This window comes from Tiliqua scincoides, chromosome 4, assembly GCF_035046505.1.
Source record: "Tiliqua scincoides isolate rTilSci1 chromosome 4, rTilSci1.hap2, whole genome shotgun sequence".
NCBI classification, from domain to species: domain Eukaryota; kingdom Metazoa; phylum Chordata; class Lepidosauria; order Squamata; family Scincidae; genus Tiliqua; species Tiliqua scincoides.
The window spans coordinates 74,837,012-74,849,901 of record NC_089824.1 but is presented as its reverse complement, the minus strand read 5'-3'; the positions used below and the strand labels follow the sequence as shown (position 1 = coordinate 74,849,901).

Sequence of the window (12,890 nt, the reverse complement as noted above, 5' to 3'; positions counted from 1 at the left end):
TAACAGGCGGCCATGGTACGAGGAAAGGGGAGGCAAGGAAGGAGGAGGAAGTGGTGGTGGGAAGCTCATGTTGCCACCTCTTTCCCTGCATCCCCTTTCCTCATGCTATCTCCAGGTGGTTGAGAGATTAGCCAAGTTGCTTAGTGCTTCCAAGTCTGTTCACCAAACCTTGTGGACTCCTCTTTTCTGGTTGACTATTCATATCTGTCAAGCACTAGGTCCCCATTGTGGTTAGTCATATTATATGAGACAGAACAGGCTTTAGCTTAAGGGCTGTGTTGAGCCAATTTAGCTCAATGTAGGTGGAGCTATTTACATTCTTTCCTGGTGTACAGCATGCCCACATTAGCAATATCAAATTGTTCATTTTGTCTATTTTAACCATATCAGATGGATCAAATGTTCAGAAGGAAATACACCAGTAACTTCTGTACTACGCTGTTTTTGGAATTAGAGAATGTGGACTTATTTGGTGACATGGCTTTTCACTCACTTTTTTGCTCACATCCAAGAGCCCACATTATTGCCGAAGCTTATTACTAGAGAGGTTTTATTAAATTATTCACTGTGATAGGCTATACTTCACAGCTAAACACCTTATATAAGAAAGCTTAATTATGTTTTGGCTCAAGGGGATCATTAAAATTTCAGGTCTACAGAGCAACAGTGATATTTAGAGGATGATTTTGATTTTTCTGGTAACAAACTGAAATGAACCTTATTTGTCAGGAGGTAATAAAGAGCTACATACAAAAATTTAAATACTGTTGAGGGTTGCAACCAACATACCCACTTAATCATCATTACTTATGAGAAGCCCTCTACCTCCCTGCCCTACTCAGCACATACATCTCCTTTTCCTTCAACACTTTCATATACCTATCCCTTGCAGAGGCATCCTGGTGTGGTGCTTACCTGCACAAACTCGGTGTTTCAGAATTTCGGGGGTGATATAATGATGTAATTGCTTCTCCCCCAATATTCCAGGCCATAGCATTGCTTTTAATGAGATAAGCCTGCTTCCAGGCCAGCTCTGTTTGGCAATCTTCAGCCCTCTCTGGGCCCAATTGCTTTGTGTTCATGGGTGAGTGGCAAAAATTGGATTGTCAGTAAGAGCATGAGTTGGTTGGACCTGAAGAGGACTGAAGATAGCTGACTGGAGGTTCGGGTGGTGTCACCCCTTCCCAAGGGTGTCACCTGGTGCGGCCCACACCAGCCCCACCCCCATTGTGATGGCACTGATTCCTTGCCAGTTCCCAAATAGTCTTCTCCCAACCTAACCTACAATCAGGGCTGGCCTTAGGAGCTGTGGAGCCCAATTGGGAACATTTTTTTATGGGACCCCAGGTTCACAGTCAAGATCTGTAGAATCTTAGCAATATAAATAAAATAGCTTTATATCTCTATGGTAGAATGGAAAGCAATCAAAATGTGCGCTTAAAAAGTGCATGTGAGTTAATTGACCAAGTGGATCTCAGCACATCTTAATATAAAATTGCATACAAGACTATAGTGGATTACCCGAGCAAAGGGCTCCCTTCGGTGCAGTGCCCAATTGGCTTAAAGCTGGCCCTGCCTACATTCCTCAGGAATTCCCAGCATTTAGATTTTTAACTTACAGATAGTACTGCTGAACCCTTGCTTCCTTTTGCTCTTGGGCTCTCTTAATAAAGCATGTCACATGCCAGGGAGGCAGAGAACGAGTCTCACAGCACCAGAAAGAAACACACCTTTGGTGTGTTCTCATGCTGTTGTGCAACTTACAGCTATTTTTCATCCAGGTTATGAAGAAGATAGATCAAGCATCAATTCTAGACAATGCAGGTTATTCCATTCAGGTTGAAAATTTGGATTTGAGCACCAACCAACTTAACGATGTGTGAACATAGTTCTCTTCCATTCTGCTGCCTCTATGGCTGTAACATACTCCATGGTAGTAACTGGTGCGAGTGCGAGAGAAGGTGGGCAAAAACAACTTGCTTAGGGCCCTTCTTACCCCTTCCTTCCTATGGACTCCCCCACTGCCACCAAGTGGAAGTTTTTTTTGTTAATGTGGCTGCCTCTACTAACACAGTCCTTTCTGGCTTGAGAAACCTGTGCCTTGTGATCCAACCACTTCACCTGTAGTGGGCAGAGTTGAGCAGTTCTGAACCCAAAATTCAGAAACTAAAGTAGATGAACAACAAGCAGTGGCATCAGAAGGGTTTGTGTCACCAGGTGTGGGAGGTCAGTGTGTCACCCCTATGAGGGACATCCTCCCAGCCAGTAGGCTGGGCAACAGCCCTGGGCAGTAGGCATGGTGATGTACCATCACCCTGTTCTCGCTGGGTTTTTTGGCTATAACTTTTGATACAATAGAGGTATTTCAATGTGGTTTGTTTCATTGCATTCAGTTGATATACAACATGATGGTATTATTCAAAAATACCAAGGTTCAAAAAATGTTGGCGAGTAGCGGTGTCACCCCCTGTGCGTGTCACCTGGTGTGGCCTGCATCCCCTAGCAACACCACTGACAACAAGAATCAAGTTTTTCTAGAGAGTTAAAAAAAATATTCAATAAGCAGTATATTCAAGGGAAAAGTTTTACAACAGCTTTAAAAGCAACAACAGCATAAGAGCCTATGAGATAAGAAATTAAACTGGTTTTCTGCCATAGCCAGGTTCCAAACTATAGCAATATTTGTCAATGTATATGCATTCCAATTTTTAGGTGGTATCATGGGATGTAGGGGAGGGGGATACTCAGAAGACGAACAGCTAGAGCTGTCAGTGGCTCATTGGGGGGGGGCTTTGGTAGGGGAAGTTGGGAAGGTAGCTTACGCTTGTGCAAATATTACCTCAAGGTACTATTCAGTGATTGTGCATTTCCTAGATTTTTGAGGTGCTTGATAAGTGATAAGAGACAGCCATGTGGAATCTTGTGGCACCTCAGGCCTGTAATTAATAATAGCTTATGGTTTTCTGGACTAGTATCGTCTACTTTGTCAGATGCATAGAATGCTATCCTTGAGTTCAAACAGAACATGATGTTAAATGTGTCATCATCTAGTTTGGGGTTTACTTTGCAGTACCAAGTATGATCCAGACTTGGATTGTGATGCAAAGTCTGGGGTGTTTAACCTGTTCAATGCACACCATATTCCTGCTTAACATCCTCCCTGAAAGTGCCTTTGAATAAATAGTATGTTAGGGACCCATAGCAGCTTGGGGTGGGGATTTTTGGTGGAAAGATGGCATGGAAATAAAAACAGCCCCTACTTCTATGCTGTGGTCTTGATCTGGACTGCATCAAGATCATGCAGCTGCAAAAGTACACACTGATGCATTTAAGATCAAAACTAATTTCATCATCGGTTGACCAGAAAATTCCATACACATGCTTACAGAGAAAAAGAAAGAAAAATTCTTTGTTTTTTTTTCTTCCACCAACACCTCTAAATAGTATAAAATTGATGATTCTTTCTACTGCATTATAGTTCTCAAATGCATATATTGTACTGTAAGTTTATATTTTCCAAGTCCCTGGATAGGATTGCCATTTTCTTTTTTTGACAGTGCGTCTGTGCATTTAACAGATGCATGGCATGTAGAAATTCAATAACTGCATCCGTTTCTGGTGTGGCAGTAGAGGAAACATTCCCTGTTGGATTTCTGCCTGTCAGCTATCATCCCAAAGGAGGGTTTTGTTATTGGCTATGTGAAATTTTTGAGGCATTTATTATAATTTGAATCTTTAACCACACCTAACTGAAGTGTCTTGATAGCCCACCTGGGTTAGAGTTCAGAAATAAGTTGTTTTGATTTTTTTTTCTCCCACAACAAACAAGTTGTGGTATGTATTAGCTAGGTTCAGGGAGGGTTAAAAATAATCACCTGCAGTTGAAATGAGACTAGGGAAGTAGGAAGTGCTGTGGCTCAAGCTTCCTGTATAAATAAGTGCAGCTTTCCCACAGCTACTGCATATGTGTGATGACGTGCTTTTCAAAGATAATGGCAACATACACTTAATAGCAGGGAGGAGATTATTCCTGAGAGTGACGAGAGGGTTGGGAGATGAGTCTTGTTCCAGACTTATAACGTGCAAAGCTCTCAGACACTGTGAGAAGGAAGGAAAGAAAGAAATGAAATCTGTTTCCTTCAGATTCTGAGGTTTAGCTGGCTGTGACATGAGTCTCGGAAGCACTGAAGAGTGAGTGAAGCTGTTGAAAAGTCAAACATCTGGAAGTGAATCCTTCTCTCATTCAGAGAGGTACGTTGGAGTGACCTGTGTTTCTTGATAACAGGAGATGCTAAATGAAGGCTATGGAATTTTCATGTTCAGTTCCTAAAAGGAGAAAGGGAGGCAAAGCAGAAATCTTTCTGATTCATGATTTTAATGTAAGCTGCCAGCATCGTAGTTCTTAGAAAATCATTGAGGCAGAAAGAGGATCCTTGGATAGTAAATGTCACAAAGCATTAACTATGTATTGATTTCTTGGGGGGGGGGGAGGGAGGGAACTATGCTATTTTTTATTAGCTCAGCATTGCACTAATACTGAGATGTGACTGAAAATGTTCATTGTTCTTGACTGGCAGTAAAAGAATCAAATGGCACATTATAAACTTACCTGCTCAAGATGGAAACTTACAGTGCAATCCTATGCATGTCTCATCAGAAATAAGGCCCATTTAATTCAGTGGGATTTACTTCTAAGTAAGTATGTGTAGGATTCTATTCTGTGTGTAAAAGGATGGGTGCCAAAGAGAGGAGCTACTAGAAATATATACATTTATTGTACTTGTGTCATTTATTTCTACCTTTTGGTACACTGTAGCACAACTTATGTACCTTATGGGAGAGAATTAAACACTAAATTATTCTTTGTTTCCCAATTCCATTAAGACTTTAAGAATATTTTTATGTATTCATCTCTTACTTCCTGTTCAGGCAAATAATGTTATGCTCACATGTATTGATTATGTAATATAAATATTTTTGCGTTCATAATGTCCATTATTTGATTGTACATCCAGGAAAGCAAAGCCATATATAAGTTTGTGTGTCTGCATATTTCTAGACATCTTGTTTACAGTGATGTCAATACAAAGTAGTCTCTGCTCTTTGCCTGTGAATGATTTTTTTTTTTTTTTTGCTTTAAGGATTGTTCTGTAATAAAGTGCAAGTCAGCTCTAAGATCCAGAACTCTTGTTAAATATCCTGAAAGATTTAAAGAAATAATGTTGCATGGTTTCTCTAGGCTTATTAATAACTGTGCCAGAGTTGTTTCTGAAGATGTGACTTCAATGCTTGTGGAGCCTTGGCTTGTGGTGTGGAGCAGATCAGAAACCCTGCATACACTTTAGCTCTTACATGATCAAACTGGATAGAGCTGTATATGTGAAAGAGTAGAACTGGGATATGTCTTCTGGGCCTAACCTCAAACTGTATGGTTGTGACTTCTCCTCTGAGGTCAATGCATGTAGGTTCTGAAGATCTATACCAAACCATCCATTTCTGCAGGGTACAGACTGCATGACCGGAGAATATGCTCCCTGGCATGCATACCCAAGACCCCCTGTGCAGAAGTTACTAAATGGGAGTCAGTAGCAGTGTCAACAGGTGTGATTCTACCTTTTCCATGTGTACTTTTCTATCTAATTTGACCAACTTTTTGAATCAACTGTTTGAGTGGATAAGAATATTTATATACCATTTTTTCAACAAAATGTTCAGAAGATGTTTTATGTAGCTAAATAAATGAATGGTTCCAAGTCCTAAAAGGACTTGCAGTCTAGGAAGGTGTAGTAATGCACATTTTTTTTGATGGACCTTAAGCTGAAAATTGGGAGTTTGAGGAGCTGTGATATCGAGTTGCAGTTTTCAATGAGCAATTAGAAGGGGACAGTGTGTGGTAAACCTTTTTTTTGCCAGTTCCATCTTGGGTTATATCTGAGAGCTTTTCTGTTAATGGTCACTTTATTCTGCAGCCTCCATCCCTCCAACCAACAGATTGTTGGGCATTTCTCTGATTGCCAGACAAATTAGGATTCTTGAGTGATGAAGACCCCAGTTATCTGAGCTGCTGTACTTTTCATGGTGCTGGGAGTAGAAGGGAAAACTGAGTACAGTACTGTATATGTTTCTGTTCCTTTAATCTCTGCTTTGCTAGTCACTGAAATGAGGGGATTCCCATTTTCACTTTAATCAAATTATAAGCATCATGTTTCATTCTTTTAACTTCCTAAAATGGTAAACTGAGCAGGTCTGTTCTTTTTGTGGACGTGTCACTTATTGGGTCTTTCTGCTAACTTCCTGAGACCAGTAGGAGCCTTGGACCATGTATACAGTATCTTGTTTCCTCTGCAGAAACTTCTGGTTTCCTTGAGCCATGATTATTGTGCAACTGTTTTTCAGTGGAAGATTGCCAGAATTAGTCAGAAATTTCCATACCACATGGTGACCTGAGGTAAAACCACAAGGTAAAACCTGCCAGCTAGTTTGTGGCGACATTAGCATGTTCAGACATGAGAAACTCTTTCACTTTCTTGGTGAGCTACAGAATGATGTATGGGGTACAAATTGTCTAACCAGTGAATCTGAATGAGCTGATCTTGGTTCCATATCATGGCTGTATGATCCCGAACTAAGATCAGATTTGCCAATTGCATCAATCAATGTCCTTTTCTCCCTTCCTCCAGAGTTTTCTTTTTCCTTTTTTTTTTTTTTTTTTTTTTTGCAGAACTAAGATAGTGGATGGATAAGCAAGGGTATAAGAAATGCTTAAGGCATTGTGAGGACCAGGCAGGATCTGTGAAGCAAAGCATAACTCTGAAAACTAGAAAAACTGTTGATATTTTATGAACGAAAAGCTGAAGTGGTTTGCATCTTCTTTCAATGTGCTATTTTGCAGCCATGGATTAGAAACTTGCTTTTTTAATATTAAAAAAAATTTTTTTTTTTTAAAAAAAGGAAAGCCTGTTTTTTTTTTTTTTTCCAAAACCTGCTGTGTTCTTGAGTTTGCTGTAATTCTGATTCACACAGCTTTCTAGGCCATTTTCTAAAAGAGTTCCTGTACACTGAGCAGTGGACTTTGGTGTGATATGGAGAACAAGATACTTTGCCCTTTCTTTTTGAAAATGAGCGCAGTAAGCAAGTAAAGAGTGAGCCCTGATCATTCACAGCAGAGCAGATAGCCTTAACAGTGATAAAATCCAGAGGCAACAAGATCTTGATTCAATTCTGACTTAGTTGAGCACAAAGTAGATATTCTGCTCCTAGAGTCTGGCTTGCACTAAAAATGCAGTTTGAGTGCTGCTGAAGTACAGGGAAAGTTTGCAGCATTCACAAATGTTTACTTAGTTACCTGTGCCAAATAGCTTTGTGCTGAGTGTTCCATTGTTTTTGTCTTACACATACGAGTATTATTGGTTCAAGAGAGACTAACTGGGCCTTATAGTAACAAGGAATATAACTTTAATATAATTAAAATGGTACAGCCAAGACCTCCAAACACATACGACATGATTCTTTTGGATGGAGGCCCAAACCTGGAGAAACGTGCTTGTTTGTGTGCCAAAACTCACAATTTCTGTGGTTTCAGAGAAATCACTTGGTGCGTGCCACGTTACTTCAAGCTTTTAGGTGATCAGGGCCCTAAGGCTATAGTGACCGCTATAAAAGCAAATACATGCCAACAACTGAGGAATGCAGAAATGGAGCATATGAATAAATAAAAATCTTGTGTTCTTTGAGTCCAGATTCTGTAAACACGTGGGCATCTTTAGCTCTAGTAGCATAGTTGTTCTAGACCAGGGGTCTCCAAACTTTTTGGCCAGAGGGCCGCATGAAATATCTGGCGCAGTGCTGAGGGCCGGAAAAAAATTTAAATATAAAATTTTAATAAATAAATTAGTGATGGAACTTAGATGAATGAATAAATGAATGAGTGGGCTCATTCACTCAGCCTTCGGCCCTCAGAACACCCTCCAGATGCAATCAGAGCACAGCTCTGGTCATGTTCAGTTGAGTGGAACAGAGGCTATCAGGGAACAAGAGGCTGGCCGCGGGCTGGATAGAGGCTCGCTGAGGGCCGCATCTGGCCCCCGGGCTGGGGTTTGGAGACCCCTGTTCTAGACCTTCATCCTGAGACATCAACGTATGCTAATAGCCAGAAGATTTAGCATTGGCAGGGACAGCATTGCACTCCTTTCCAACACCAATGTGTGTCTGGCTTTCACACAAGCATTTAACAAGATTTGGTCCATAGTGAATGCAACTTTTATGTTAAATAATCCGCCATTTATTGCCCTTCTGATCCCATTGAAGTGAATGGAATGCCTCCAAATTTGGTGAAAGAAGAAATTAAGCTGCCTTGGTCACTTGAGGGGTTGAGGGAATCAGGTTACCTTTGCTCTTGTTGTTTGAAGGTGCATGTCAGAGTTATATGGTAAACTGCAAGGATTTTTCCAATATTTTGGATTGTTAGGCAAGTTGTTCTGTGCCTTTGAGTAAGGAGGAGATTGTGATGGGGGGCATTATCACACTGCAGCCTTGTTTTTGCAAGCTAAAAAAAAAAATCTCCTGAGCTATTGTGCCCACACTCACTCCCACTTAACAGTATTGACTTTTCAGTATTGGGAAGCTCAGGTCTGGTTTAATGCTTTCTCTCTCTTCTTCTGCTGTAGTCATGGGAATAAGGAAGAAGCATTTAGCAGTGCATGAGATGAGTCATTCATAAAGGAGAGAGTCTCCCTGGATAAGTTGCATAAATATGTCCTTGGGGGTAGGTATTTAATCTGCTTGGCGGGGGGGGGGGGAGTCATGCTCTCCCATAAGGATCAGGTTAGTGAATTGGGAGGGCTTTGGAGCCTGTCCTGCTGCTGGATGCGCTAGTGGCAGTTAGAAAGCCAAAAATGCTTTCTAACAGCGTAGGCTTGTATGCCATCTGTGTCCTTTCCTGGCAGAAGGATCTGGCTGCTGTCATTCATGCCCCCCCTTTTCCAGAGTAGTCTCTTGCAATGCTCTCTGCCTGTCTTTGAAAACGTTTGGGAACTACCGATCCAGATTGCAGCAGTTAGGGTTTTGCACCAGCTTTGATGCACAGGGTGTATTTCTCTGGAATTTAACAACTCTTCTGGCTCCCTGGAGGACTCTTCTAGACCCAATTGTGACCCAATTTTTGGTGGTTCACGAAACTGACAAGTGGATTATGTTATGTGCATTTAGGGTTAAATAAGCTGCTATTTGACAGAGGGAACACTGCTGCCCAATCACCATTATAGCCACAGCCCTTGGCATTTATAAATCAGGCAGCAGTCTTTGGGGCAGTGATTTTCAATCTTTTTTTGTCTCACGGCACACTGACAAGGTACAAAAATTTTCAGGGCACACCATCAGTTTTTTGGCAATTGACAAGGCTCACCTTACTGTTGGTGGGAAGCTCACATCCCCAATGGCCCTACCAATAAATGACCCTCCCCCAAACTCCCACAGCACACCTGCAGACCATTTGTGGCACACCAGTGTACCATGGCACAGTGGTTGAACATGCCTGCTGTAGGGCCTCCAAAAGATTTGGGAACCACTCCCTTACATTATGGAACATTATTGCTTTCTTCAGTTCACCTGGAGTTGACGCAGTAAGCCCTGTATTTTGGCTCTGTGTTTGTTATGTGGCTGTATCACAACTGTCAATAAATAATTTTTATAAGAACCCATTGTAGTTTAACATTAACAAACATTCATTCAGTTTGCCAAGCAGCCGTTTAGTTTTTCTTATTAAATTTTAATCTTACAGTCACGGTCTGTCTTGAAACGACTTGTGTCTTTTATTGCATCTTGTTCAAAACACTGGGAAAGTGTTATGTGCATTGATGCCAAGTAAGGGGTTTGTTCTGCCTCATTTGAAAGTGACAGAGAAGTGATTCCATCAGGGAAGCAGAATAGAACTACAGGAAGGAGCATTTATGTGAACGCCTTGTTACTGTCTTTGGAAGTTAAAGTAAATTTTGTTTAACCATAATAGCAGCAGGGTTGTGTGCTTGTGTTCCTAATTTTTCCTGAGTGCTGATTTTTCTGCTCTTCATTAACCTAAAGCAGATAGCATCAATTGTAATAAGAAACTGTCCTCCATAATAAGTAATGGAGATGGCTTTTGATGTGGTATTGACTTGTTAGTATGAGGAGATGTGGGACCAAACTACTTACAGCCATATGTAGGGAATCCATTCCTGCTGCTAATGTAAATAATCAAAACTGAGAATAATAGTGAACCCTACACTTACTGTTGCTCCATGCAAGCCCTTCAAACAGCTTCCTCTGTGCTTGGAGGGCAAGTGCTAACAAGCAGACTTGAAGTGGAAGCTGTTTGGAGGGCAAGTGCTAGCATGCAAGTATGAAGAGGTAGCTCTGTGTAAACTCTCCAAACTGCTTCCTCTTAGCACCTTCTTATTAGTGCTCAAGCACATTAGATTATGAGCCTGGCCAGTGTGGCAGGTTCAGGTCTCCCACTGGGACTGGAGGCCTCAGAACGCTCTCCTGGGAGTCTTCGTAACCCCCAATAATTGGCTCGCAACCCACAGTTTGGGAATTTATTCAGTGGATTTATTCAATGATGAATGGTCATTCTTAGAGACTGTCCTAGTAGATCTTTTGGAATAAGTTTGACTTTGGCCACTGCCAGTCCTCTTCCACGGTCACTGTGTCTCTTCTTTGTACCCTTGGTTTATAAGGGGAGGTGGAAGTTTCTGAAGGCTCTCCAGCCACCCTTTTTTATACATTGCCCCACAATCCAGGGCATGTCTATTCAGAAGTAAGTGCTATTGTGTTCAGTGGGACTTGCTTCCAGATCACTGTATAGAATTGTAGCCATATCCTGTTTCTCATCCTTGCTGCTAGAACTAGTGTTCCAGTGGCAGGGCATGCTTTACGGCCATTGTGAATGGCCTTTTGAAAGTACGCAGAGCTGTGCACTTCTGGAACCCTGGCACACAGGCTGAAATGGCTGTGCATATATGTGGTGTTGGCAGATGGAGCATGTGTTGACAATGGTAGTTTGGTGGGGAGGGCTGGGGGCACGACAGAGGCGGGAGGGGGTAGCATCAGGCATGGGTGACTTGTGCCGAATGCTATCCCCTCCAAAAGTAGCTAGCATGCTCCTTTTCTCTCCTCAGACTAGTGCCAGCTAAAGAGCTACAGAGCTGGTGCAGGCCCAAAGAGATCCATTGGTGAGTGGGAAGTTTACTGGGAGGTTAGGGAAAATATTTTCCCTTGTCTCCCAAACTGTTCCACCTGCAAAGATGCAGCACAAGCCTCCTCAGCACAGTTGCATCAGTGGAAATGGGTGCATGAGTAGCAGAATAGAATAGACACGTAAATGGCCACTGGCATAAGATGTATAGTGCTAGGATGGAAGCGAGTTCCAGGGATGGTGTCAGGGGTCGGCCAGGTGGAGCAGCTGAGGGGCTACTCATTAGAGACATGACCTGGACAGGCTGACCTCTGAAACTTCAGTATTGATGACAGTGGTAGTGCCAAGTACATGAATGGCATGAATGGGGGGCACCATACTGGCCCAGTATGTGGTTTTGCCTCAGGTTCCCCAGTGTCCCTAAACTGGTACTGATTAGTTCTCTTGAAATGACATGGGCCAGAAATGACATGGCCCACATATCATTAGCATTCAAATTAGCATTCAGATATCTTTTAAAGCATTCAGATACCTTCTGAATTAAACTTTTAAATGATTTAGGAGACAGTGGGCCTATTCCTGTCCAACTTCCCAGTGCTGATGCAGCTGCAATGCAGCCCTAATGTAAGGGAACAAATGTTCTCTTATTTTGAGGTGGCCCTCGTGACTGCCCTTCCACCACGGGATGCAGCACACACCCCATTGGCATGGCTGTATCAGTTCTGGAAAATTGGATAGGAATAGTTTCTCAGCCACTTTGTTCTTTTTCAAGTCACTTGAAATAAAAAAAGAACCCAAAAAAGACTAAAAAGTCACTTGAAATAAAAAAAGAATAAAAAAAAAGAACCTTTGTACATTTTGTGCTTTTAAACAGATGAACCATTTCTTTATCATTCCTTCTGCTGCTGCCCCATCAATGTGTTCAATGATATTTGGGCAGATTAATCTTCAAATATATCATCTGAAAGAGTACACCAGACAATCATGAAAGACTGGAAAGCTGCTTGAGGCTTTGTGCTGTTGACAGGCAAGATAACTTTCCCAGGAAAAGAGAGGTTCCTTAGCATATATAGTGTGCTTGCATGGTCTCTAAAGATCCCGGTCTAATGAATTTTAAAGGTTAAGTAAATGTAAGTCTTGTAGTTTAACTTGGTTTTTCACCTTGCATAAGTCTTTAAATCAGTTTTCTCTTACAAGTTCCAGTTTTCACATCCCTAATGGTGTTTATTTTAGAAGCTGACGCAGTGCTTTGAAGATGGAGTGCTCATGCATTGGTCCGCTGAATATAAGCAAGTTTGGGACCAGCCAGCCCTGGATTGGAGCCTATGTGTGAAATCTTGTTTTGTTTTGTTTTTTTGTTTTTTGGAGAAAGACTGAGGGCGCAGTCCTAACCAACTTTCCAGTGGCATAGCTGTGCCAGTAGGGCATGTGCTGCATCCTGCAGTTGTGGGGTAGTCATGGAGGCCTCCTCAATGAAGGGCAGTGTTTGTTTCCTTACCTTGGAGTTGCATTGTCCTTATGTCAGTGCTGAAAAATTGCTTAGGATTGCGGCCTGATACAAATGTAACTGCAATGAAGAAATCCTTGCCTCTTTCTGAATTAGGAAATATATTGTTGACAATCTCTAATCTCATAATTAGGCCACAAAATCTAGTAACCACTAATTAATGTCTGAAATTAATCCTGGCTGTGAATTCTATTGTGTATGAAAGTAGAACAA

General features: G+C 41.7%; 1 protein-coding gene across 1 annotated transcript in view; it reads left to right on the top strand.

Annotated features, from left to right (window-relative positions):
- Window positions 1-4,008: 4,008 nt before the first annotated feature.
- RNF144B (ring finger protein 144B) overlaps window positions 4,009-12,890 on the top strand; it is a 55,690-nt gene continuing 46,808 nt past the window's right edge. The window contains exon 1 of the mRNA XM_066626229.1: window positions 4,009-4,251. The gene's annotated coding sequence lies outside the window, so the exon portion shown is untranslated. The remainder of the gene's footprint in view (window positions 4,252-12,890) is intronic.